The following is a 27699-nucleotide window of genomic DNA, read 5'->3' as shown; positions in this document are numbered from 1 at the left end:
TATATATATCTGAGTACGTTCAGTTTTGCTCAGCTGTTTGAAAATCAAATAACCTAGAGGTTTTCCAGCACTGCACTGACATTTATAAAATTTTCTAAGGGGATGTTTCAGTTGTAACAAAATCTTTATGAAAAATAGGTGAGAGAGTAACCTGCCTTCTCTCAATATGGGAATGTTTCAATTGTTTAGGTGAGTAGATGAAGTCAGTTGGTGTTTTTCTGGCTCTATTGCAAAAAGCAGGAGAGTATTGGCCAGAGTCCTATGCAGACTATTTAGAGTCCTTCTGGTAGCTGCAGTCATTCCTAATGGTTCAAGGACAGTGACTGTTGTTTTCGTTCCGAAGCCAGAGAGAAGTGATCATACAAAGGCGAAGAATATGAGACCAATCTGCTTTCCCTTAAAGGCTTTATAAAGAATGTTAAAATCGCACGGTAGGGAAAGGAGATGAGGCGTGAACGTCTATCACCTTGTGACTTACCCATACCAGGTTTCCCCGTCCTTCAAAAACCTTTCATAGATTCATAGATGCTCACGATAGTACAACAGGGACAGCCGATCAGCATCGCCGTTTGTGAGGTGCCCGTTTGCAGGCGCCGGCGATAAAAATCTGCCCTTCGTCGAAATGACACCAAGCGCTGTTCAGTCCTAAGGTGGGCAGTAGTGACAACGTACTAAGGTGGGCAGTAGTGACAACGTACTGGCTCAATCATGTACTGTGCGCTCCCTGTAGCTGAGTGATCAGCGCGACAGAATGTCAATCCTAAGGGCACGGGTTCGATTCCTGGATGGGTCGGAGATTTGCTCCGCTCAGGGACTGGGTGTTGTGTTGCCCTAATCATCATCATTTCATCCCCATCGACGCGCGAGTCACCGAAGTGGCGCCAAATCGAAATACTTGCACCTGGCAAACGCTCTACCCAACGGGAGGCCCTAGTCACACGACATTTGCATTTTAGTCATGTACTCATGCTTCTCAGTGCGTTAAGAATACTTATACGAACGTTACTGAATAGCAGCAAAAATGGTTCAAATGGCTCTGAGCACTATGGGACTTAACTTCTAAGGTCATCAGTCCCCTAGAACTTAGAACTACTTAAACCTAACTAACCTAAGGACATCACGCACATCCATGCCCGAGGCAGGATTCGAACCTGCGACCGTAGCGGTCACGCGGTTCCAGACTGTAGCGCCTTTAACCGCTTGCCCACACCGGTCGGCGAATAGCAGCAAATTGTCTTGTAGGTAATATAGTGGAGTTTAAGATTCAAATAAAGGACTTGCGGTTTTGCAGTACGTTCTATCCCATTGATGAGTTCCTTCAGAGAAACTCTTAAATTAATTTTGTAACTAACGTTTGGAGTATAACAGAATAATATTTCGTTCTGTTAAGCCATTTCACTGTCTTACATAAAAAAAGACGTTTCCCCATCCAAAAGACCTCTTTCCACAGGTACGACATTGCAATGCCCGTGTAACTCTGAATTACGATGCAAAGAAGTTTTGGGTATACCGCTTATTGCGAGCGGTCGTCTTACCATTTGATTATGCGTGCACGACCTACCGCCAGACCCGAGCCACCATATGTCGTCAACCATGCGTCTACAACCTTTACTCGTACATACATCATGTATATTACCATACAGGTGAGACATTTTGCCTGAAATTCGCTTATAATTCAGAATAACGCAGACACTGCAGTATCATACTTATCCGCCGACACCGGGCATGCGACTTTCAAGTAAAACGTGTCACCTTCGCGGTAATATGCATGAGGGATGTACGAATAAAGGCTGTAGACGCATTGTTGACGACATATGGGAGTTTGGGTCTGGCCATGAGTTGGACGGGGGTAGTCAAATCGTAAGACGACCACTCGCAATAAACGGGAAATACGGGTTTGACCCCCGGTACGGCACAAATTTTCATTGTCATCATTCCATGTTACACCTGGTGGCTGTTCATATTTGCAAAAGTACAAATACATTTGATGCATCTCCATAGGGTAGAGGGAACTGATAGTAAAAACGCGGTGATGTCTCATAGAATTAAAGGGAGGTTTACTATCTTTTGCTTCAAAAAACCGATTTTTTTTAAATTGCATTTTTGAATCAATAAAAGTGCTTAGAATCCACCCCTGAAACGATTTTTCCGAATACGGAAAGGAAATGTTTGTTATTCTCGGTTGAACAAAAAAGTGCACCTGCCTGAAATCGGCCTTTTTCACGCACCAGTTGTTTTCTTTCAGAGGACGAGTTATTCTACCGGTGCTTGGGAGGAAACACACAAAATTCAAATGAAAGTTTAAACGCGTGTGTTTGGAAGTTAGCTCCCAAGCATTTGCATTCTGGTGCGAAGACTGTGGAGATTGCGTCTTTCCTGCCATGAGCAGCTTCAACGAAGGGTATTCAGCAATTCTGAAGACCATGACAACGATGGATGTCACCCTGGGACTCTATTCGACGCAGTTCGCCAAGCATTCGGACGACCACCGGATTCAAGCGGCAGAAAACCGTTTGTCATCGGCCGTACGAGCGGCTCTGGAGGAGCGCATGATGGCCCAGATCGAGCAGAACGTCCTCTGTGAGGAAGAGGAAGGACTAGTTTGTGGACCCGGAATAGCAGATTGAACGTAAGTTGTATAATATTGCATTTATAAGTAGTCAAAACTTCAAACGCGTTTCTCTCGAAATGACTTTTTTTATCGTGCGATACGGTAACTTCAAATTTACTGAACCAATTGGCATGATTTTTTGTTTACGACGAAGTTAACTAACTTGTCTAGGAGTTGTACCACTTTTATTCCGATCCATCAACTATAAATATTTTTACTTGGCCGATGAGTCGAAAAATCGATTAAAAAAACCTATTTTTTCAAATGGCCGCCATTTTGTTTCGTATGGTCCAAATAACTTAAGAGAGGTACAACTCCTGAAGAATCTTATATACTTCGCTAACGTCCACACAATTTTGATTTCAGACGAGCCGGCTGACCTATGACATACCGAGGTGTACACCGAAATTTTGTTTCGTTCCTACGGCACTTCCGCCTTTGCTCTTCGACATTCCCTGTCGAAAAAATTCCAGTTTATAGAGGAAATATTAATAAACATTTTGACCAAATGCAACGTTGATATCTGTAATACATCCCGAGAAAAAAATTCTCAAAAACTATGCTTTTTTCGGGCCAAAGGTAGTAAACCTCACCTTAAACCATGACATAAACGAACTGTCTTTGGTAGTATCACGCAGACACTACCGGCTGGCAGACTTTAGTGAGCCCTGGGCGATTTCAAAGAGACTGAGAGCTTAAAACGTTAAGTATCGCCTCTGCATTCCATCTGGCCATCAGTTTTGACGACACCCATTTTGACGGAACATTAATCAATAATTTTTCTGTTTTATTTTCTAGTAGTTTTGATAGCACCCTTCTGCTCCCATGCCCGTAGTGGATTCGATGGGATGCTCAGGCGATGCGTTTAAAACCGCCGAGCCTTTAAAAATTATTTACGAGGAATCTAATTTTTGTTCTCATAATCCTGTTTTGTAATTTGAAATTTCCCTCCCTATTTTTTGCATTACATCTCCAAAACGCTATTCCATACCTAACAGCTAAATGTACGTGGGAGTGGTACGTGCGCACTGATGACAGCACTCTATGGGTAACATTCTCTTTGTCAGTATGTTTACGTTCTCATCCAGCTGAGAAGCTAAAAGTTCAGCTCGTGCGAAACTCGGCTTGTACAGAAAATGATATCAGCGAACTATGGATGAAGGGCAAAAGGTAGATTCCATATTCCTATATTTTCGGAAGTATTTGACACGGCGCCCCCTGCAGACTTTTAACAAGCGTACGAGGATACGAAATAGATTCCCAAAAGTAAGAGTGGCTCGAAGACTGCTTAAGTAACGGAACCTAGTATATTATCTCGATGGCAAGTGCTCATAAAAGACAAAGGTACCATCAGGAGTGCCACAGGGAAGTGTGACAGGACCACTGTTATTTTCTACACACATAAATGATCTGGTGTACATGATGAGCAGCAGTTTACCGTTGTGTGCTGATGACGCTGCAGTGTACGAGAAGGTGTCGAAGTTAAGTGACTGTAGGAGGATGCAAGATGGTTTTGTGGTGTCACCGCCAGACACCACACTTGCTAGGTGGTAGTTTTAAATCGGCCGCGGTCCATTAGTACATGTCGGACCCGCGTGTCGCCACTATGTGATCGCAGACCGAGCGCCACCTCAAGGCAGGTCTCGAGATACGGACTAGCACTCGCCCCAGTTGTACGGACGACGTAGCTAGCGACTATACTGACGAAGCCTCGCTCCTTTGCCGAGCCGATAGTTAGAATAGCCTTCAGCTAAGTCAATGGCTACGACCTAGCAAGGCGCTATTAGTAACATTGCATGTATCTATGGAGTCTCACTTATATCGTCAATAGCGATGTACCAAGAATGGATTAAAGTTAAGTATTCCAGAAGCTACGTACTTTTCTTTATAACATTCATTACGTATCCTGTTACAGACCTATAACTTGCCTGCTAAACGCGTGCCTTTCGGCTACTTCCGTGGCGTGGCTGTCTTGCTACGCCACAATAGATTTATACAAAATTTCTAGTTGCTGTGCTGAATGGCAACCAGCTCTAAATGTAGAAAAATATAAATTAATGCAAATGAGTAGGAGATACAAATCCATAATATTCGAATACATCATTAGAAATGTGACACTTGACAGAGTCACGTCGGTTAAATATCTAGTAGTAACGTTGCGAAGTGGTAGGAAATAGAATGGGAGTGTAAGGATTGTAGTAGGGAAGGCGAATGGAAGGAGGCGATAGTAGATGAGTGTAGAGGGAATAGTTTTCAACAAATATAGGTGCTGCAATAGGATGGACTGAGCATGCATTTCGCAGCTCATAGAGACTACTGCCTGTGCTTGAGCTGTTCGTGTTTTTGAAATATCCGGTCAATCGACAGTGGATTTCTTGGCAAAATTTTAGAAACGTGTGGTTCGTGCGTAAAAGAGACCGCATATAGGACTCTTGTATGACTCATTCATGAGTACTGCTCAAGTGTTTGCGATCCGCACCTGGTCGTAGTAAAGAAAGGTAACGAAGAAATTAGAAGCGGGCTGCCAGATTTGTTTCCTTCAAACCACACGCAAGTACTGCGGAGGTGCTTCGGGAACTCAAATGGGAATCACTGGTGGGAATGCGAGTTCTTTTCTAGGAACACTGTTGAGAAAATTTATAGAACAGGTATTTGAAGCTGACTACAGAACGATTTTACTGCCACCATCATACATTTCACGTAGGGACAAAAAAGATAAGAGAAATAAAGACTCTTAAGGACGTATATAGATAGTGATTTTGCCTCGCTATGCTTGCAAATGTAACAGGAAAGGAATTGACCAGTAATGTTACAGGGCACTCACCGCCACGAACCTTGCAGGGGATTACGCAGTATGTATTTAGATATAGAAGACTGTCCACATTCGTTTTTAAGATATTGGTGTTTCTGGCTTGAAGTTACTTTCTTTATGCTCTAGTATTAGCTGTTTGTTTTCATCACATTCAGTGATTGCGAGCATCCCCAGCTGTTTCATTTACTTTGTGTTCTAGGAGTAGTAGTGTTTTATGTTTAGTATAATCAGCAAAGATCGTCACTTTCCAGTATTTATCATGTAAAGAATAGTGACCCTATGGTCCTAGCCTAAGAGAAGTCTACGTTAATGCAGTCATTTTGATAAAATTAAAGAGCGCCAGCAGGGGAACAGCGACCGTCAGAAATTAAATCTATCGAGTAGCGACAAATTGTGCGTGATTTTCTTTTAATGACATGTTTCTCGGTATGGTGTCTTCAAAAATTAAGTAGCCAAAGGCCACGCGTTAAATATATATCAATTATTCGAAAACAGTCTTAATCGCATTTATTATTATTATACCGCCAACAGGTTTCAACCCGACGTAGGGGTCATCTTCTGGGCGTTTACACCATTAGTCGACTGCTGGTGGTGTCACTCCTGTCTACATAACGGCGGGAAACTACAGTCGACCAGTGGTGTAAACGCCCAGAAGATGGCCCCTACGTCGGGTTGAAACCGGTTGGCGGTATAACAATAATAAATGCGATTAAGACTGTTTTCGAATAATTGATTAATCACACTAATCGCTGCTTAATCTCCACAACCATGTTGCCCAAAAATTTAAATATATACGGCTGATAGATACATTTAATAAGTAACTCTTTGCTGCTTAATTTCTAAAGATGATCGCGTCTGTCGAGCGAAACGAGTCAATAAAGGAAAGTTACATACAACCTGTCGACAACAAAAGTTTAATTCATTTGAGATGTCTGCTGTGCCTATCATCTGTACCCTATATTCGAAAAACAGGCAGAACTTGACATTGCTGTTTCTGTAATTTTGTGGTCAGCAGCGTCAGAGACCTTGGACTGATTTTAAGATTCCTCCGTAATGCAAATTTCTACCGTGATCGTAACTGATTTCAGTGGAAACCCCACGAACTTACTGAGTCGTAGTACCCTCAGAGATATTTTTGAGGATTTTGTTGAGAAACTGAATTTTTAGGAAGATAACAGTACTGTAGCTGTCTCTCAACAAACTTCAATAAGTGCGACCCTTTGAATTTATAGAGCTCTTCCGACATATGGCTAAAGTGGATAAAAAATGGTTCAAATGGCTCTGAGCACTATGCGACTTCAGTCCCCTACAACTTTGAACTACTTAAACCTAACTAAACTAAGGACATCACACGCATCCATGCTCGAGGTAGGATTCGAACCTGCGACCGCAGCGGTCGCGTGGTTCCAGACTGAAGTGCCTAGAACCGCTCGACCACTCCGGTCGGCAAAGTGGATTAGTAAAATGATGGGAAACATACTTAATGTTTATGGAGTATGTATGGCGCCGTTCCTTCCTATGGTTCTTAACATTGCTGATCTAGCCGATTATATATTACCGTAAGAGACATGATGGAGTAGTGTGATGCCGCGCTGAGAGGGAGGAAGGTAATCGTGTACAGCAGAGAGAAACAAAGCGAACCCGAGGTAAGTGCAGGCTGCAATACAGACAAGACAGCAGGAGACGAGGCGATGGCGTTCACTCGCTGAGCGCAGTCTGACAAGCTTCGTGATTGATGGCCGCGCTGGAAGCGGTATTGTGCGGCGGCAGGGCCAAGGGCCAAGGGCCGAGGGTCGAAGTCGCCGCCACTGGCGCTGATAGCGGCCTTCCACTGGGAGTTTAGTACTCGGCGAACTGAAAGCTGCTCCTTATAAAATCTCTGGTTTCGTGTTAAAATAATATAAGTAAATCTCTGCTGCAGAAGCTGAGGAATATCAGGATCATGTAGTGATACATGCGCTGTCGAAAAAAAAAATCGCAGTACCAAGAAGTAATTAATGCCAGAGTGAGATTTTCTCTCTGCAGCGGAGTGTGCGCTGATATGAAACTTCCTGGCAGATTAAAACTGTGTGCCCGACCGAGACTTGAACTCGGGACCTTTGCCTTTCGCGGGCAAGTGCTCTACCATCTGAGCTACCGAAGCACGACTCACGGCCGGTACTCACAGCTTTACTTCTGCCAGTACCTCGTCTCCTACCTTCCAAACTTTACAGAAGCTCTCCTGCGAACCTTGCAGAGCACTTGCCCGCGAAAGGGCAAAGGTCCCGAGTTCGAGTCTCGGTCGGGCACACAGTTTTAATCTGCCAGAAAGTTTCATATCAGCGCACACTCCGCTGCAGAGTGAAAATCTCATTCTGGAAACATCCCCCAGGCTGTGGCTAAGCCATGTGTCCGCAATATCCTTTCTTTCAGGAGTGCAAGTTCTGCAAGGCTCGTAGGAGAGCTTCTGTAAAGTCTGGAAGGTAGGAGACGAGGTACTGGCAGAAGTAAAGCTGTGAGTAGCGGGCGTGAGTCGTGCTTCGGTAGCTCAGATGGCAGTTCGGCGCTAGCGGCCGTGCGAAGCGGAGGTCCGATACTTCCGCCTGTGGGGCGTGTGCGAGTGTTTGTTTACTTGTGGACTTAGTCTGCACGCGGGCTAGTATCACCGATCATGGCGAACAAGTACAGGAAAACTACATTACGATTCAATTTCTGCAAAGACTACGAACGACCAAAGGCTTTAGCAGTGGAACGATTCATTCGAGAGGACGTCAAGATACCGCCAAACGATATTATCGGAATTCACCTATCCATCGTTAGTCCCACGGTGTATGTTAAGTTGGTAAATGACGCGGCGTGTGAGAGAATTCTACAGGCGACAAAAGCAGGTCTCCGATTTTGCCATAGTGACGGGAATGTCGGCACGGTAACTGTAGAACATGCTGGTCTGGGTATACGGACAATACGTGTTTTTGAGCTGCCATTTGAGCTCCCGGCTGACGAAGTTATCGAGGCTTTTAAGCCATACGGCACAGCACATGGTCACACAGCAGAACGCTGGACACAATTCGCCACATACCCCGTTCTTAACGGAGTGCGGCAGATCACTATTGATCTTCAGAAGCATGTACCGTCCTATCTGACAATTGGTGGTTGTCGGGCGGTGGTGATTTACGATGGTCAACCACGTACATGTTCTGGATGTGGCCAGGAGGGACACCTCAGGTCGAAATGTATGCAACGGCGGATTACGCAACTGCCTTCAGATGTGCGGGAGCCGTCGCCAGCGATGACAGTACTACCGATCACCTATGCCAAGGCCCTCACTGCGTCCGCTGATGACCGAAAGGACACAGCCTCGGTGGAAGATCAAGATGGCACTCTCCGAAACCTTGTCGCAGACGTCGGGATGACAGAGCATGCTGCTCCGTCGAGCATACAATCTACGGCGACAACATCAGATGAGACCGAACTCCCACCCAGCACACCGATAGTACAAGAAGCAGTTCCAGCCACTACGGATGCTGTTCCGTCTGAAACGCACTCTGAGACGACATCATTAGTTTCGATCGAACTCCCGCCAAGTTCAACGATGGGACTCGAAACACTTCCAGTTCCTACGGATGCTTTTCTGTCGGGCAGCCGTGATTCCCTGCAATCTGAGGACACGGACGGAAGATCACGCAAACAGCGTTCCCCGAAAAGGAGGAAACGACGGCGTCGCGTGACATCTCCTCGGGATGACTACCCTTGCCCCGACGACGATGTGCCTGTGGACCAAGACGACACAACAGCCTCTACGAAACAGGATGAGGCATTGGGAACTGTTCGATCCGACCCACAGCGGTCTGTCACATTGACGGTACCGGGACGTGGTGATGGTGAAGAGAAATCACAGCCAGTTGGCTCTCCAGACGCAGATGCTGTGGCTATGGACACGAATATATCACAGCCTGAAAAGATGTGGTATGAGGATATTGAGGAGGCGCCGGACGTCATACAGAGGCAGCCGGCACTCACGAAGACGGACTAATAATTGCTGAAGGTGAAGGGAGAGGGGCGAGAGAACGTCTTCTAACTCAGCCCCCGGCGCCGGTGCAGGAAGATGTTGTTGCGCCTCGACAGAGTGGGATTCAACGCCATGCGAACCGTATTGCGACATTAAATATCAATGACGTGCGTTCACCGGCCAAAATACACCTATTGAAGGAAACGGTTTGGGCATCTGATGTGGATATTGCTTTGCTGCAGGAAGTCCACATAGCTGCACTCCCATACATCGCAGGCTACCAATCCTATTCGTCACATGGAGATCACAATGGGTGGGGTGGCAGTTTACGTGCGAGATGGCTTCCCAGTGGAAAACGTGTGTTATCTTCCGTCGGCCAGGGGAATGGCTTTCACGACGTTTGGGACACGCATCATCAATCTTTATGCACCGTCGGGAAACAATCGGCGGCGAGAAAGGGCGCGATTTTATGCAGAAGACATTGCTCCACTATTCCATGGACGTTCTGAATGTGTAATAATTGGTGGAGATTTCAACTGTGTTCTCAGCCAGAAAGACCAATGGCCGCAAGCAAACATCAGCCAGGAGTTGCGAATCGTTGTCAACGACCTTGTACTTAGTGACACGTGGGAATTACGACATGGAGCTGCACCGGGATACACCTATGTGACAAGTCATTCGGCGAGCAGATTAGATCGCATTTATATCTCACGGGCTCATCCAAATGATGTCCAGGACGCGGAACGCTGGCCATTGGCATTTTCCGATCTCAGCGCTTGCATCTGTACGGTGCTTCTTCCCCGTAGACAGGTGTGGAACAGTAAGGCCCCGTGGAAACTAAACATTCAACATCTCCATGATCCTGAATGCCGTCAACGGATCCTTGAGACATGGACGATGTGCGAGCGAAGGGTTGGAAGGTATGCGACGAAGCTTGATTGGTGGCTGACTTGTGCTAAACCGGCGCTTCGCCGTACGTTCATCTCATATAGCAGGGAAATGGCAGAACGGCGCCGCCGTACCACCGACTTTTATTTTGCAGCACTGCGCGACCTGGATGATGGCCCGCCGGGACAGGACATCTGGATCGAACGCAAAAGGATAAAAGCTAAATTAGTGGATTTAGCTCGGAAACATCTTCAGGGAACCATGGTGCGCGCCAGATGTCACGATACGATAAGGCACGAGATTCCTTCCATGCACCACGTCGTGAATGAACGAAAGCACCGACGACGCGTTTTGGTACGGGAGTTAATCACCCGCGAAGACCAAAGAGTGACGCGTCAAGCGGACATTGTCTCTGCATTCTTCGACCATTACCAACACATCTATCGGGAAGAAGCAGCCTCTTTCGATGACCTCGACCGTATAGCCACGTCCGTCTCCCGTATACTGACGGTGGAAGCCGCGGGAACCTTACTGGCAGCCATTACCTGTGAGGAAGTACATAATGCGATCGCACAAGGTGCGTTGAATCGGTCCCCAGGCATTGATGGGCTTCCTGCTGAATTCTATCGCGAATTTCGCAACGAAATGGCACCGCGATGGACGGAAATGTACAACGAGATGTTAAATTCCGATGCGCCTATTCCACCGGCTTTTATGGAAGGCCTCCTCGTGCCATTACATAAACCGAAGCCAGGAATTACGGTCACACATTATCGCCCCATCACCCTGCTTAATGCCGACTATAAGATCTTTGCACGGTTGCTAGCGTCCCGATGTCGTATGTTAATTCGTAGCGTTCTCTCTCCGGAACAGACGACACCGGGTGGATCGGTGAATGTGGAAACAGCTACTGGCGAATGCCGTGATGTGATAGCGCTGGCGGAGGAGTGCCGGCTTAAAGCGGCGATGGTGGCGGTTGATTTTGACAGTGCTTTTGATAAGGTGCGCCACAACTATCTGTATGCTGTACTGGAACAAATGGGTTTTCCAGACCGTTTTACTGGTCTTATTAGAAGGATTTACGGGGGCGCACAATCCTTGGTACAGGTTAAGGGCGTATAGCAGGGCCCATTCAAATTCGACGATCCATTCGCCAGGGCTGCCCTCTTTCGATGCTGCTGTTCGCGATAGCGTTGGAACCATTAATTGGGAGGCTCACCAATTCTCTTTCTGGGATGGAACTACGGGGCTACACCTTCAAATGTCGTGCCTATGCGGACGACCTCCTGCTGCTCGTTCGTTCTGAGGAAGAGGTGAAGACGGTCCTTGAACTGTTGTTGGACCACAATGTGATCGCGGGTAGTGCAGTGAACATGAACTAATCGGCGGCAATGCCAGTGGGAAGGGGCCTTACGCCGGAAGAAATCAGTCCGTTTCCTTATGCGCAACGATTCCGCTATCTCGGCATAGACTTTACCTCATCTGTAAAACATACTGCAGCAGTTAACTACCGACGTATTTTACAGACAACACGTACCATGGTCCGACAACATCTCCTACGGCGCCTTGATCCTTTGCAGCGAGTCGAGTACCTGAACACTTATGTGGTTTCTCGAATGGTGCATATTTCGCAGATCCTGCCCCTACCACTCACGCTCGGACGTCGACTTCAATCAGCACTAGGCTATTTCGTGATGATTGGATCGCCCCTCAAGGTGCGATACGAAACGCTCACTCTCCCTACGGACAAGGGGGGACTCGGACTTATGAATGTTCACTGCCGTGCGACGGCGCTCCTTCTAGCCACAATGTATAAGCAATGGCGTAGCGGGCGTGATTCCCTTACATCCCGCCTACTGGATCTCCTGGTTCCAGCGTCCCTCACACCTCCGGTGGCGGTGGGCAACATTACGCCACATTTTGCGCATGTCTCAACATTTATCGTGGAACTTAGTTATATCAGAGACGAGCTTCCGCGCACGAGACCGCCATGCGCGAAGGATTTTTATGTTTGGCTGCTACGACGGATAAGTTATAATGTAATTGAACTGAAACACCCCAGGTTGCATTGGCCGAAGATTTGGAGACATGTGCACCAAAAATTCTTTCCTACCTTCGTTCGGGCACTGTGGTTCTCTGTCACCTGTGGCAAGTTCAACACCCACCAACGGCTCCATGCAATTGGACTAGTGGACACTCCACTATGCCCGAAATGTCACCAAGTGGATGACGACCATCACCGCTTAACTTGTATCGCGGTGGAGGACGTCTGGCTCCTAGGAAGACAGATGGTGGCTTGCTACCTCCGTGTGACCCCGCAACATATTACCCCTGCTTCCTTCTTACATCCGGAGAGTGACTACTTTCCGGCGACTAAATCACAGTCGATCATCTGGATCAAAGGTTGGACGATCACGTACCTCTATGGGGATACTGCCACGTCGCGACTTGACTTTTGGTATTTCTTGCAGCAAGCCCACAGTGAGGTTCATAGATGGTCACACTATCGGAAAACCTTTGCCAATTATCTTCAGGCAGTCTTCCTTGACCCCCCACGCAGTTGGAATGTGCCGGGTGCAGTCGGTGTGCACATTTGACAGCTGATGATGAACCTCACGCTTCTCTCACCACTCACTATGTAATGCACATACTATACGATGAAATGGTCTATATGTTCCTTTTAACAGAGTGATCCTTATTGAAAATAAATAAATAAATAAATAAAAACAACATCCCTGTTCCTTTCAATTTGTGATTTGTTTTAAAATCTTTTATTTTGTTACTTTTTGGCAGAGGATGCATTTCATTTAGTGTTTGCAATTTACAGACTGTTTAATTCTTTTAGTGTTCATAGTCCATGATTCCTATATGGAAAACCATGACATGTAACTCCTATGAATAACGGTTTTCTTGAAAAATGGAGTAGAAATCAAAATGATGTTTTCACAAAAAGAAAAAAAAAAAAAAAAAACAAAAGATGGTAGAGCACTTACCCGCGAAAGGCAAAGGTCCCGAGTTCGAGTCTCGGTCGGGCACACAGTTTTAATCTGCCAGGAAGTTTCAAGTAATTAATGTATTGACATTTTGGAAATACATTTGCCTAGGTAATATATTTAAGTGATTACCATTGCAAGATCACAGGCTACTATCATCGCGAGGTAAGCCATAGCAAATGCGAAGTGCTGGTACACTGATAACCGGCCAACCCTCGAACGTTGAACAAAAGTGCATGTATTGTGCTCTACAGGAGCTGGATGTCAGTTTGATGGGTGGAGTTCCATGTCTGTTACATTTGGCCAGTCAAAATAGGGGCGGTTAATGCTGTTTGTGGATGACGCTGGAGTTGTTGTTCGATGATGTCCCATATGTCCTCCACTGGAGAAAGATTTGGAGATCGAGAAGGCCGAGGCGACATGTCGACACTCTGTAGAGTATTTTGGGTTACAACAGCGGTGTGAGGGCGAGCCTTGTCCTATTTGAAAACACCCTGCGTAATGATGTTTATGAATGGAAGCACAACTGGTCGAATCACCAGACTGACGTACAAACTTGCAGTCAGTGTGCATCGGGCAACCATGAGAGTGCTCCTGCTGTCATACTTAGTCGGTACCCAGACAATAAGTTCGAGTGGAGTGTCAGACAGGTTGCACGCCCTCAACTACTGACCAACACACAGTCATCACTGGCATCAACACAGAACCAACTTTATCAGGAACCACAACAGACCTCCAACCTGTCTACCAATGGGACCTCACTTGACGCCACTGAAGTCGGAGATGGGGGGAAGGGGATGAGAAAGGGTGGGGAGAGAGAGTCGACAAAGGGAGGAGAGAGGGGGAGAGTGGGAGAGAGAGTGGGGAGAGAGGGGGGGTAGCAGGGGTTGTGTGGCGTGGACTGGGCGTTTTTTTTAGGTTAGATGGCCTCGGGCAAGGACAGCCTCAAAGGGTGCGGGGCAAAGTCAGGACATGCGGGGACCAAGCAGCAATCGGTATTGTAATTGTAAACTGTCGAAGCTGCATTGGTAAAGCACCAGAACTTCAAACGCTGATAGAAAGCACCAAAGCTTAAATCGTTATAGGTATAGAAAGCTGGCTGAAGCCAGAGATAAATTCTGCCGAAATTTTTAATAAGGCACAAACGGTGTTTAGAAAGGATGGATTGCATGCAACCGGTTCTGGCGTGTTTGTCGCTGTTAGTAGTAGTTTATCCTGTAGTGAAGTAGAAGTGGATAGTTCCTGTGAGTTATTTGGGTGGAGGTTACACTCAACAACCGAGCTAGGTTAATAATTGGCTCCTTTTACCGACCTCCCGACTCAGCAGCATTAGTGGCAGAACAACTGAGAGAAAGTTTGGAATACATTTCACATAAATTTTCTCAGCATGTTATAGTCTTAAGTGGAGATTTCAATTTACCAGATATAGACTGGGACACTCAGATGTTTAGGATGGGTGGTAGGGACAGAGTATCGAGTGATATTATTCTGAGTGCACTATCCGAAAATTACCTTGAGCAATTAAACAGAGAACCGACTCGTGGAGATAACATCTTGGACCTACTGATAACAAACACACCCGAACTTTTCGACTCTGTAAGTGCAGAACAGGGAATCAGTGATCATAAGGCCGTTGCAGCATCCCTGAATATGGAAGTTAATAGGAATATAAAAAAAGGGAGGAAGGTTTATCTGTTTAGCAAGAGTAATAGAAGGCAGATTTCAGACTACCTAACAGATCAAAACGAAAATTTCTGTTCCGCCATTGACAATGTTGAGTGTTTATGGAAAAAGTTCAAGGCAATCGTAAAATGCACGTACGTGCCGAGTAAAACTGTGAGGGACGGGAAAAACCCACCGTGGTTCAACAACAAAGTTTGGAAACTACTGCGAAAGCAAAGAGAGCTTCACTCCAAGTTTAAACGCAGCCAAAACCTCTCAGACAAACAGAAACTAAACGATGTCAAAGTTAGCGTAAGGAGGGCTATGCGTGAAGCGTTCAGTGAATTCGAAAGTAAAATTCTATGTATGGACTTGACAGAAAATCCTAGGAAGTTCTGATCTTACGTTAAATCAGTAAGTGGCTCGAAACAGCATATCCAGACACACCGGGATGATGATGGCATTGAAACAGAGGATGACACGCGTAAAGCTGAAATGCTAAACACCTTTTTCCAAAGCTGTTTCACAGAAGAAGACCGCACTGCAGTTCCTTCTCTAAATCCTCGCACAAACGAAAAAATGGCTGACATCGAAATAAGTGTCAAAGGAACAGAAAAGCAACTGGAATCACTCAACAGAGGAAAGTCCACTGGACCTGACGGGATACCAATTCGTTTTTACACAGAGTACGCGAAAGAACTTGCCCCCCCTTCTAACAGCCGTGTACCGCAAGTCTCTAGATGAACGGAAGGTTCCAAATGATTGGAAAAGAGCACAGGTAGTCCCAGTCTTCAAGAAGAGTCGTCGAGCAGATGCGCAAAACTATAGACCTATATCTCTGACGTCGATCTGTTGCAGAATTTTAGAACAGGTTTTTTGCTCGAGTATCACGTCGTTTTTGGAAACCCAGAATCTACTCTGTAGGAATCAACATGGATTCCGGAAACAGCGATCGTGTGAGACCCAACTCGCTTTATTTGTTCATGAGAGCCAGAAAATATTAGATACAGGCTCCCAGGTAGATGCTATTTTACTTGACTTCCGGAAGGCGTTCGTTACAGTTCCGCACTGTCGCCTGATAAACAAAGTAAGAACCTACGGAATATCACACCAGCTGTGTGGCTGGATTGAAGAGTTTTTAGCAAACAGAACACAGCATGTTGTTATCAATGGAGAGACGTCTACAGACGTTAAAGTAACCTCTGGCGTGCCACAGGGGAGTGTTATGGGACCATTGCTTTTCACAATATATATAAATGATGTAGTAGATAGTGTCGGTAATTCCATGCGGCTTTTCACGGATGATGCTGTAGTATACAGAGAAGTTGCAGCGTTAGAAAATTGTAACGAAATGCAGGAAGATCTGCAACGGATAGGCACTTGGTGCAGGGAGTGGCAACTGACCCTTAACATAGACAAATGTAATGTATTGCGAATACATAGAAAGAAGGATCCTTTATTGAATGATTATATGATAGCGGAACAAACACTGGTAGCAGTTACTTCTGTCAAATATCTGGGGGTATGCGTGCGGAACGATTTGAAGTGGAATGATCATATAAAATTAATTGTTGGTAAGCCGGGTACTGGGTTGAGATACATTGGGAGAGTTCTTAGAAAATGTAGTACATCAACAAAGGATGCGGCTTACAAAACACTCGTTAGACCTATACTTGAGTATTGCTCATCAGTGTGGGATCCATACCAGATTGGGTTGATGGAGAAGATAGAGAAGATCCAAAGAAGAGCGGCGCTTTTCGTCACAGGGTTATCTGGTAACCATGATAGCGTTACGGAGACGTTTAGCAAACTCAAGTGGCAGACTCTGCAAGACAGGCGCTCTGCATCACGGTGTAGCTTGCTCGCCAGGTTTCTAGAGGGTACGTTTCTGGATGAGGTATCGAATATATTGCTTCCCCCTACTTATACCTCCCGAGGAGATCACGAATGTGAAATTAGAGAGATTAGAGCGCGCACTGAGGCTTTCAGACAGTCGTTCTTCCCGCAAACCATACGCGACTGGAACAGAAAAGGGAGGTAATGACAGTAGCACTTAAAGTGCCCTCCGCCACACACCGTTGGGTGGCTTGCGGAGTATAAATGTAGATGTAGATGTAGGGGTGATGGGTCAGAGAGAGGGGGAGAGGGAGGGAGAGAGAGAGGGGAGAGAGAGGCAGAGGGGGATAGATGGGGAGAGAGGGAGAGAGAGCAAGAGAGAGAGGGATTGGGAGAGAGAGAGGCAGGGGGAGAGAGAGGGGAGAGAGGGACTGAAAGACAGGGTGAGAGAGTGGGAGAGAATGTGGGGGAGAAAGAGAGGGGTAGTAGAGGGAGGAGGGAGAGTGGTGGAGATGGGGGAGGAGCGAGATGGGTAATATGGGGCAGGTGGAGGGGGATGTAGGGCAGTGGGGAGAAGGGGTTAGAGTGAAAGTGGGGTGAGGGGCGAGGGAGGGAGGGTGATGGGGGAGGGTGGGAGGGAAGAGTCGATGTGGGAGGGGGGAGGGGTGGAGCGAGGGAGGAAGAGAAAGTGGGTGAGAGAGGGGGAGAGAGAGGGAGAAGGGTGGAGAGGGGGGAGAGGGGGAGGGAGAGGAGGAGAGTGGGGGAGGGGGAGAGGGGAGAGAGAGGGAATCTGTGAGACTGGGAGAGAGAGAGAGTGAGAGCGAGAGAGAGAAAGAGATTTGTGGTGTGTATATTTCTAACAACAAAACTAATTGACGCACTGGAGATGAACAAGCCTTATCTAATTATCTCCTTTTCGACTAGACGTTAATCCCTAATCGTCTTTCCTTGTTTCGAAAGGATTAAGGACCGAGATTCAAATCCAGGTCCATGCATTAAGTTGTGAATTTTGGATGGTTTCCCTATTATTTTCACTTAAGGTAAATTGCTGTCTTTTCTTTTGGAAAGGAAGCAGCCCTCAACTTATAGTCCCATCCGATCGTTTCTCCTTCCTTAATGACGCAGGCGGTGGGACATTGAAAGATAGTCTCCCTATCTACAAAACTGGAACATATGACTATATCTTCTTATTCATAAGTTGTACCTGTTGAGTACCACGACATAAAACAGGCATACTACCTAATGAGAACTCGAGAAACCGCATCGAATCCGCGCGGCACATCAACGACAATAGGTTGGTGTACTGGCCTGCTTGAGTGTGATTTTCTTGGGGTTTCCATCTGAGAAAATGCGATACTCACACAATTATAACACGACAAAGAACAGAACAAAGTCTACACGATTCACAGACAGGTAGCGCAGACGACTCCATTTCTTTAGGTTACCTTTCGACTGTGACGTCAGGGAGGGCGTTCGGCTCCCGAGTTAAATAATAAAATGAAAATAGAAAGTGAATTTGAAAAAAGAAAAGATTTCATAAATGTTAAAAAGGCGTTGTTTAGACTACAGAAGAAATTATACCTACTAAAAAGAAATGGAAATCTGCCTGGTTGGATGTTTGCGACGAGTTAGTTATAGAGGTACAACGAGCTTTGAATACTTGAGCCAAAAACACAGAAGGCTGCATGTAATAACACTGACAACTGCAGAATAATTGTGGACTACTTGAAGAAACTGCCCAACTTCGATCCACCAAAAGACGGATTTCATTTTGATAATACAACCCAAATACAGCCAAATTCGAAGCCATCAACACTAGAGGAAATCACAGAGATCATAAAACGACTTAAGAATAACAAATGGTTCAAATGGCTCTGAGCACTATAGGACTTAACTTCTGAGGTCATCAGTCCCCTAGAACTTAGAACTACTTAAACCTAAAGAACCTAAGGACATCACACACATCCATGCTCGAGACAGGATTCGAACCTGCGAACGTAGCAGTCGCGCGGTTCCAGACTGTAGCGCCTACAACCGCTCGGCCACTCCGACTGGCAAAGAATAACAAAGCGCAAGGAGAAGAGTATATTGTTGCTGAACTGTAGAAACACTATAGTGACAATATTAGGCTAGATAGACAGAAATCGTCAAAAAAATTTTAGCCTCAAACAGCTTACCATCGGAATGGAATGCATTAATTAATCTGCTGCATAAATAGGAAAGAAAACTGATCCTAACGGTTATAGAGGAATCCTCCTCTTGCCAGTGCCATATAAGACCATGTCCATGGCACTTTTAAAGAAATCTAAAATAAAAATCAATCCACCTTTAGGAGAATACAAAATAGGATCTAAAAAGGGGTGGGGGTTTTGTGCAGATGAAATTCTACATCTAAAGAACAAATAGAAATGAGGTAAATTAGAAACTTGCAATATGTGATCACGTTTGCTTATTCTAAATGCACTAATCAATATTATAAAGGAATTCGGACCTTTGATAAAACAACAGAAACTGTTAAAAGAAACTCTAACAAACACAATGTTGAAACTAAAATTTATGAGGTAATGGTGAGAAACCTTTGAAATAAAAAAATCAAGAAGGAGATAAGGATATGGTTTATTACCTATAATTTGCAACTGCGCAGTTGAGAAGGTAGTGAAGGAATGGCGGTAATCTATCAACACTAACGATGCCTTTTTTTTTTTTTTTTTTTTTTTTTTTTTTTTTTTTTTTTTTTTTTTGGTCATCAGTCTTTGATACGGCCCGCCACGAATTCCTCTCCTGTGCTAACCTCTTCATGTCAGAGTGGCACTTGCAGCTTACGTCCTCAGTTATTTGCTGGATGTATTCCAATCTCTGTCTTCCTCTACAGTTTTTGCCCTCCACAGCTCTCTCTAATACCATGGAGTCATTCCCTCATGTCATAACAGATGTCCTATCATCCTGAACCTTCTCCTTATCAGTTTTTTCCACATATTACTTTTCTCTCCGATTCTGCGTAGAACCTCCTCATTCCTTACGTTATCAGTCCACCTAATTTTCAACGTTCGTCTGTAGCACCACATCTCAAATGCTTCGATTGTCTGCTGTTCCGGTTTCACCACACTCCATGTTTCACTACCATACAATGCTGTACTCTAGACGTACATTCTCAGAAATTTCTTCCTCAAATTAAAGCCGATATTTGATACTAGTAGACTTCTCTCGACCAGGAATGCCTTTTTTGCCATAGCAAGTCTGCTTTTGATGTCCTCAGTCGGTCATTGATTATTTTGCTGCCTAGTAGCAGAATTCATAACTTCATCTATTTTGTGACCACTGGTCCTGATGTTAAGCTTCTCGCTGTTCTCATTTCTACTCCTTCTTATTACCTTCGTCTTTCTTCGATTTACTCCAATCAATAGACTGTTCATCCCGTTCAGCGGATCACGTAATTCTTCTTCATTTTCTCTCACGATAGCAGTGCCATCAGCGAATCGTATCGTGATATCCTTTCACCTTGAACTTTAATTCCACTCCTGAACCTTTCTTTTATTTCCATCATTGCTTCCTCAATGTACAGATTGAACAGTGGAGGCGAAAGACTACATATCTATCTTACACCCTTTTTAATACGAGCACTTTGTTCTTGGTCGTCCACTCTTACATTTCCCTCCTGGTTGTTGTACATATTGTATATGACCCGTCTCTCCCTATAGCTTACTCCTACTTTTTTCAGAATTTCGAACATCTTGCAACATTTTACATTGTCGTGCGCATATTCCAGGTCGACAAATCCTATGATTGTGTATCGATTTTCCTTTAGTCTTGTTTCCATTATTAATTGCACTGTCAGAATCGCCTCTCTCGTGCCTCTACTTTTCCTAAACCAAAACTCATCGTCACCTAGCGCATCCTCAATTTTCTTCTCCATTCTTCTGTATATTATTCTTGTAAGCAACTTGGATGCATGAGCTGTTAAGCTGACTGTGCGACAATTCTCGCACTTGTCAGCTCTTGCCGTTTTCAGAATTGTGTGCATGATGCTTTTCCGAAAGTTAGATAAAATGTCGCCAGACTCATACATTCTACACACCAACGTGAAGAGTCGTTTTGGTGCCAATTCCCCCAATGATTTAAAAATTCTGATGGAGTGTTATCCATCCCTTCTGCCTTATTTGACTTAAAGTCCTCCAAAGCTCTTTTAAATTCTGATTCTAATACTGAATACTAACGAGGAAGAAACACAAATAAAAGCACCATCAACTGTCTAGCTTTTGCAGATGACATAGAATTAATTAGTAACTCACTCGATAGTGCCACAGAACAAATCACAGAACAATACAAGGAAGCATACGAGACAGGACTCTAAATATCATTTGGAAACTTACACTTCATGACAAATATCAATAATGCCTTCCCCCTCCCCAAACCTTAAAATTAATAGTAACACATTATCCAAAACATAATCTGGGGGAATGAGTAACAGTCAGTACAAAAGAACAGATATTCAAGAAAAATAGAGTATTACATAAAATATAAAGGTAATGCTACATGACAAAAATTATATATATGTAACAAAACTGTCTTGTCCTGGAACACAAGACAAAGACGCTATAAAACACTGGCAACGCCTGAAACGCCGTATGCACCAGAAACACTTAAACTAACGAGATTTGGGAATCTTGAATGACTGGAAAAAAGTTGTAAGAATAATTTAAGGAGAATACTGAGACCTGAAGGTAATAGTAATCCTGAATACAAATTAAGATCAATCTGAGAGCTCTATTTGAAAATGGGAAATCTGGCTGATGTAATGAGGAAAAGCAGTCTACAGTTCCAAAGACATATATATTGAATGAATAATAACACACTATGCAAGCAGATCTTCAACTTACTAAGCAGCTACAAATCCAAACACGTATGGTTCACTGAAACCGACAAAAGTCTGAAAAACACTGTAATTAGAATGGGCGTAGTGGATGACGTACTACATTTTAGAGAAGCAACACAATGAGAATTATTTCAGAAGAAAGAGGCGTGCGAAAGGAAGGAAGTGACCCAAGAAGAAAAGGAACGACGCGCTCGAAGTGGAATGAGGTATGGGAACAACAAAATTTAAACACAAAGAAGAAAATCCAAAATTTATTTAATGTACCCTTCAAAAGAGTTATCCGAAAGAAATGAATAAAATGAAATTTGCCAGATTCTGACAAAATGGAGCCCACAGAAGATAGCATAAGCGCTAGGAAGAAGAGAAAAAAAGAAGAGACCGTAGCTTTCAAAATGATGGAGAACAACAGTAAATCGTCCTTTCCTTTCAGGCTTTATTAAGAAAATTCAAGTCATTTCGGCTTGTCACAGGCTATTATCAGGGCAGCATTTCAAAGTTTTAATACATGCCCCAGTACGTCGATCCCCTGGTATTCGGGCTCGTGTCACTGTTCATTCAAGTCTTGAAAGATCTGCGACATGAGCCCTATTAACAGGGGACTGACGTACAAGGGCATGTATTAAAACTTTGAAATACTGCCCTGATAAGGGCTAGTAACTAGTCGAAATTTGAATTTGCTTTAATAAAGACTGAAAGAAAAGAAAGACTGGCGTCAAATCGAAAGACTTGCACCCGGCGAGCGGTGTACCCGACAGGAGGTCCTAGTCACACGACATTAACATTTTTTTTTTACTGCATTCCACATTCCTAGTAGACGGTAATTTGATGAAGAGGTCATAGTTGTTGTAACACAACTAATAGTAGCAGGTGATGCAGATAAAGCAAAATTAGTCACAAACGACCGAAATAACAAGAACCTTTGGTCCTTTTTCTGTGACAACAAAGGGACTACGGAAATAGAATGGAACAAAATGTCACAGAGAAAATAGGTATGGAGTAGCGGCTAGATAGCCATTTGTATTTTGAGTGATAGTAGCACAAACAAGATACGTAAATAACAAGTACTTATGTGATAGATTTTTGTAAACTCAGGTAATTGTCAGAACCAAAAATCTATTGTCATCAATGTTAAGATAAATGTGATTTGTTGCGTAAAGGCCCACTGCTATTATCAAGAAAGGGGACTACAAAGAATAAATAAAGGGTCCCCAGTTAGAGTCTCGCTCCCGCACACAGTTATAATTTACCAGGTAGTTTCAATAGATAAATAGTATCGCAAACTTCCAAATACTGATTTAATTCATCAATAATTATTAGTACAACATTCTTGGAATGTTGAGGTCACCCAAATGAAAATGAATGGCCCTAACCGTTCGATGGGTAACAAATCGTTACCGTCAGAAATGGTACGACTCACGAGGTAACAGGTATCAGGACTTTAATTTTAGCCGTCAGTATACACACGATAGCATTGACAGCTAGTTACTAGTATCAATTTGATCCTGGTAAGTGATATGATGCCCACAAACAGTGCTGGGTTGTCTAATGAACGATTGTTTAAACTCACATAATCCATGTTTTCATGAGCTGCAACACAGTCACGTATTAGAACAGTGATCCAGAAAATGTACAATAAATTGACTTTCCTTTCTGTCAGTGATCACAAAATTTTTGGACTCTAGACTACCGGTTACGGTTCAGATCCGCATAAAAATGGGACATGAAATAGAAATAGTAGACAGATAAGGAAAAATTGTTGCTTTCATTGATGTGGAAACATGCGCTTCAAATACTCCCAGAAACACCTGTTTTGTAACATTTCCTAATATAATAAGGTTCTAATGGCTTCGTCACAAAATATATACAAAACCAGCATACTGTAGCCTCGCATATTTAAAACATGGTATAAACTAGGCCACAGTGCTCTCGGATTCATACTGTCAATAGCGCTACTGTTCGTAACAAACTGCTGGAACGACTGAGAAAAATATACGTATTCCTCACAGAAGGCAAAACGACCGTGTTCTCGGTTGTTTGGAAAAGCATGAAGGTTATAAATCCAAAAATGTGGTTCAAATGGCTCTGAGCACTATGGGACTTAACATCTATGGTCATCAGTCCCCTAGAACTTAGAACTACTTAAACCTAACTAACCTAAGGACATCACACAACACCCAGCCATCACGAGGCAGAGAAAATCCCTGACCCCGCCGGGAATCGAACCGGGGAACCCGGGCGTGGGAAGCGAGAACGCTACCGCACGACCACGAGATGCGGGCCAAAAATGAGGTGCCAGCAAAAGTTCTCAATGGGTAACGCAATATTGTATCCAGAGCCTACTTTGCTTTATTTGATAATGTTTTACATTAATTAATGAACGCCTCTGGTATGTATTTCTTGGTTGGTTGGTTGGTTGTTTGGGGAAGGAGACCAGACAGCGAGGTCATCGGTCTCATCGGATTAGGGAAGGATGGGGAAGGAAGTCGGCCGTGCCCTTTCAGAGGAACGATCCCAGCATTTGCCTGGAATGATTTAGGGAAATCACGGAAAACCTAAATCAGAATGGCCGGACGCGGGATTGAACCGCCGTCCTCCCGATTGCGAGTCCAGTGTCTAACCACTGCGCCACCTCGCTCGGTATGTATTTTTTGCCCTGACGTTACATAGTATAAAGTGCGTTACATATTTTCTCCATTTTTCTTACGTTGTTCATATTGCTTCCACGTTTAATTGTCCATTCTCTGTTTATATCATATGTTTCAGTAGCAAGATAGCCGGCCATAGTGGCCGAGCGGTTCTAGGCGCTTCAGTCGGGAACCGCGCGGCCGCTACTGTCGCAGGTTCGAATCCTGCCTCGGGTATGGATGTGTGTGATGTCTTTAGGATAGTTAGGTTTAAGAAGTTCTAAGTTCTAGGGGACTGGTGACCTGAGATTTTAAGTCCCATAGTGCTCAGAGCCATTTTTTGAATAACAAGATAATATTATTAAGCGACAGACACAACATTTTATTAAAATTTTCTTCGAATGGTGTGTCGAAGCGTACATGAGTCACTCTGGCTTAAGCTCCTCCGACTTCTCGCCTCTGCTGCATTTTGACGGTTACGCCAACAAGAGTCGCTAATTACACTACTGGCCATTAAAATTGCTACACCACGACGACGACGTGCTACAGACGCGAAATTTAACCGACAGGAAGAAGATGCTGTGATATGCAAATGATTAGCTTTTCAGAGCATTCACACAAGGTTGGCGCCGTAGGCGACACCTACCACGTACCGACATGAGGAAAGTTTCCAACCGATGTCTCGTACACAAAAAGTAGTTGACCGGCGTTGCCTGGTTAAACGTTGTTGTGATGCATCGCGTAAGGAGGAGAAATGCGTACCATCCCGTTTCAGACTTTGATAAAGGTCGGATTGTAGCCTATCGCGATTGCGGTTTATCGTATCGCGGCATGGCTGCTCGCGTTGGTCGAGATCCAATGACTGTTAGTAGAATAAGGAATCGGTGGGTTCAGGAGGGTAATACGGAACGCCGTGCTGGATCCCAACGGCCTCGTATCACTAGCAGTCGAGATGACAGGCATCTTATCCACATGGCTGTAATGGATCGTGCAGCCACGTCTCGATCCCTGAGTCAACAGATGGGGACGTCTGCAAGACAACAACCGTCTGCACGAACAGTTCGACGACGTTCGCAGCAGCATGAACCGTCAGCTCGAAGACCATGGCTGCGGTTACCCTTGATGCTGCATCACAGACAGGAGCGCCTGCGATGGTGTACTTAGCGACGAACCTGGGTGCACGAATGGCAAAACGGCATTTTTTCGGATGAAGCCAGGTTCTGTTTACAGCATCATGATGGTTGCATCCGCGTTTGGCGACGTAGCGGTGAGTGCACATTGGAAGCGTGTGTTCGTCATCGCCATACTGGCGTATCACCCGACGTGATGGTATGGGGTACCACTGTTTACACGTCTCGGTCACCTCTTGTTCGCACCGACGGCACTTCGAACAGTGGACGTTACATTTCAGATGTGTTACAACCCGTGGCTCTACCCTTAATTCGATCCCTGCGAAACCCTAGATTTCAGCAGGATAATGCACGACCGCATGTTGAAGGTCCTGTACGGGCTTTTCTGGGTACAGAAAATGTTCGACTACTGCCCTGGCTAACACATTCTCCAGATCTATCAGCTACTGAAAACGTCTGGTCAATTGTGTCCGAACAACTGGCTCGTCACAATACGCCAGTCACTACTCTTAATGAACTGTGGTATCATGTTGAAGCTTCATGGGCAGCTGTACCTGTACACGCCATCCAAGCTCTGTTTGACTCAATGCCCAGGCGTATCAAGGCCGTTATTACGGCCAGAGATGGTTGTTCTGGGTACTGATTTCTCAGGATCTATGCACCCAAATTGCTTGAAAATGTAATCACATGTCAGTTCTAGCGTAATATATTTGTCCAATGAATACCCGTTTATCGTCTGCATTTCTTCTTGATGTAGCAGTTTTAATGGCCAGTAGTGTATCTACTTTTGGCTTTTTTTGTTATCCTTTCCGCTTCTTTCCCTCGTTATTCTTTCAGCTTTTTATTATTTTATTAGCTCCATAAACTTGTCTTTTTGTGTGTTATTATTTTTGTGTAAAATAATCACAAGACGCTCTCAGAATCAGATATTGCCACTTAACCATTTGCTTTTCAATGTTTTAGGACTTACTACATCTGTGTGTCAAGTTATTACATTATTATCGGTGCAGTAACTTGTACATTTGGCATACCTATTACAGTCTTTATCTGTTGTACTCTTCATTCATTACTTTCTGCACAATTGTACATTTGATTAATATTCATAGACTTACAGTGGCGACATCTAACGAGCTAACGGCAGAGTCATACGTTGCGGCAACTGTGCCTGCAGATTGTTATGAATATTAGTGGTGTTGACAGTTCCGCTGGCACTGTGGTCTAGTTTACACCATATTTTAAATATGTGCAACGATGCTACACTAGTTTTGTGTGTATTTTGTGACCGTGCCACTATGACTATTATACTAGGACATGGTGTATAACAGTTTTACTTCGTCATATTTTAAGCGTATTTTTGCACACTGATGAAAGTAATAATTGTTCGTTATGGCATATCTGATTGCTTTAAGATGTAATCTGTCAACTACTTGTACTTGATTTCCCATGTTTTCGTACAGATTTGAAAATGGGCTGGCCGAAATCGGTTGTTTAAGGACCGAAAGTTTTGTGATCATTGACGGAAATATAAAGAGATTTATTCGAATCCCTGTTTTACTGAAATTAAAGGACCGACCCCACCTCTTCTGGTCGGCTCCCTTCGTCTCCACTCCTCTCCTAGCACAGCCTAAGTCTTGGTCGGGAACGGTATCCCTCTACACCCTCTCGAATTCCTCCTCCAAAGATCTTCCCACGCACTGTCCCAACTGCTACGTTCCCATGATGCTGATCTTCCTGGTTGACTAAGTCCACTCACCATCATTTCACTGGTCTATGCATCTACACTACTGGCCAATAAATTTGCTACACCAAGAAGAAATTGGACAATATGATTACACTTTCATGCAATGTGGGTTTATAGATCCAGAGAAATCAGTACCCAGAACAACCACCTCTGGCCGTAATAGCGGCCTTGATACGCCTGGGCATTGAGTCAAACAGAGTTTGGATGGCCTGTACATGTACAGCTACCCATGCAGCTTCAACACGATACCGCAGTTCGTCAAGATTAGTGACTGGCGTATTGTGACGAGCCAGTTGCTCCGCCACCATTGACCAGACGTTTTCAGTTGGTGAGAGATATGGAGAATGTGATGGCCAGGGCAGCAGTCAAACCTTTTCGGTATCCAGAAAGGCCCTTACAGGACCTGCAACATGCATTCGTGCATTATCCTGCTGAAATGTAGGGTTTCGCAGGGATCGAATGAAGGGTAGAGCCACGGGTAGTAACACATCTGAACTGTAACGTCCACTGTTTAAAGTGCCGTCAGTGCGAACAAGAGGTG

The sequence above is a fragment of the Schistocerca americana genome, chromosome 4, assembly GCF_021461395.2.
Source record: "Schistocerca americana isolate TAMUIC-IGC-003095 chromosome 4, iqSchAmer2.1, whole genome shotgun sequence".
NCBI lineage: Eukaryota > Metazoa > Arthropoda > Insecta > Orthoptera > Acrididae > Schistocerca > Schistocerca americana.
The sequence above is the reverse complement of the archived record's forward strand: the minus strand, read 5'-3'. Positions refer to the sequence as shown.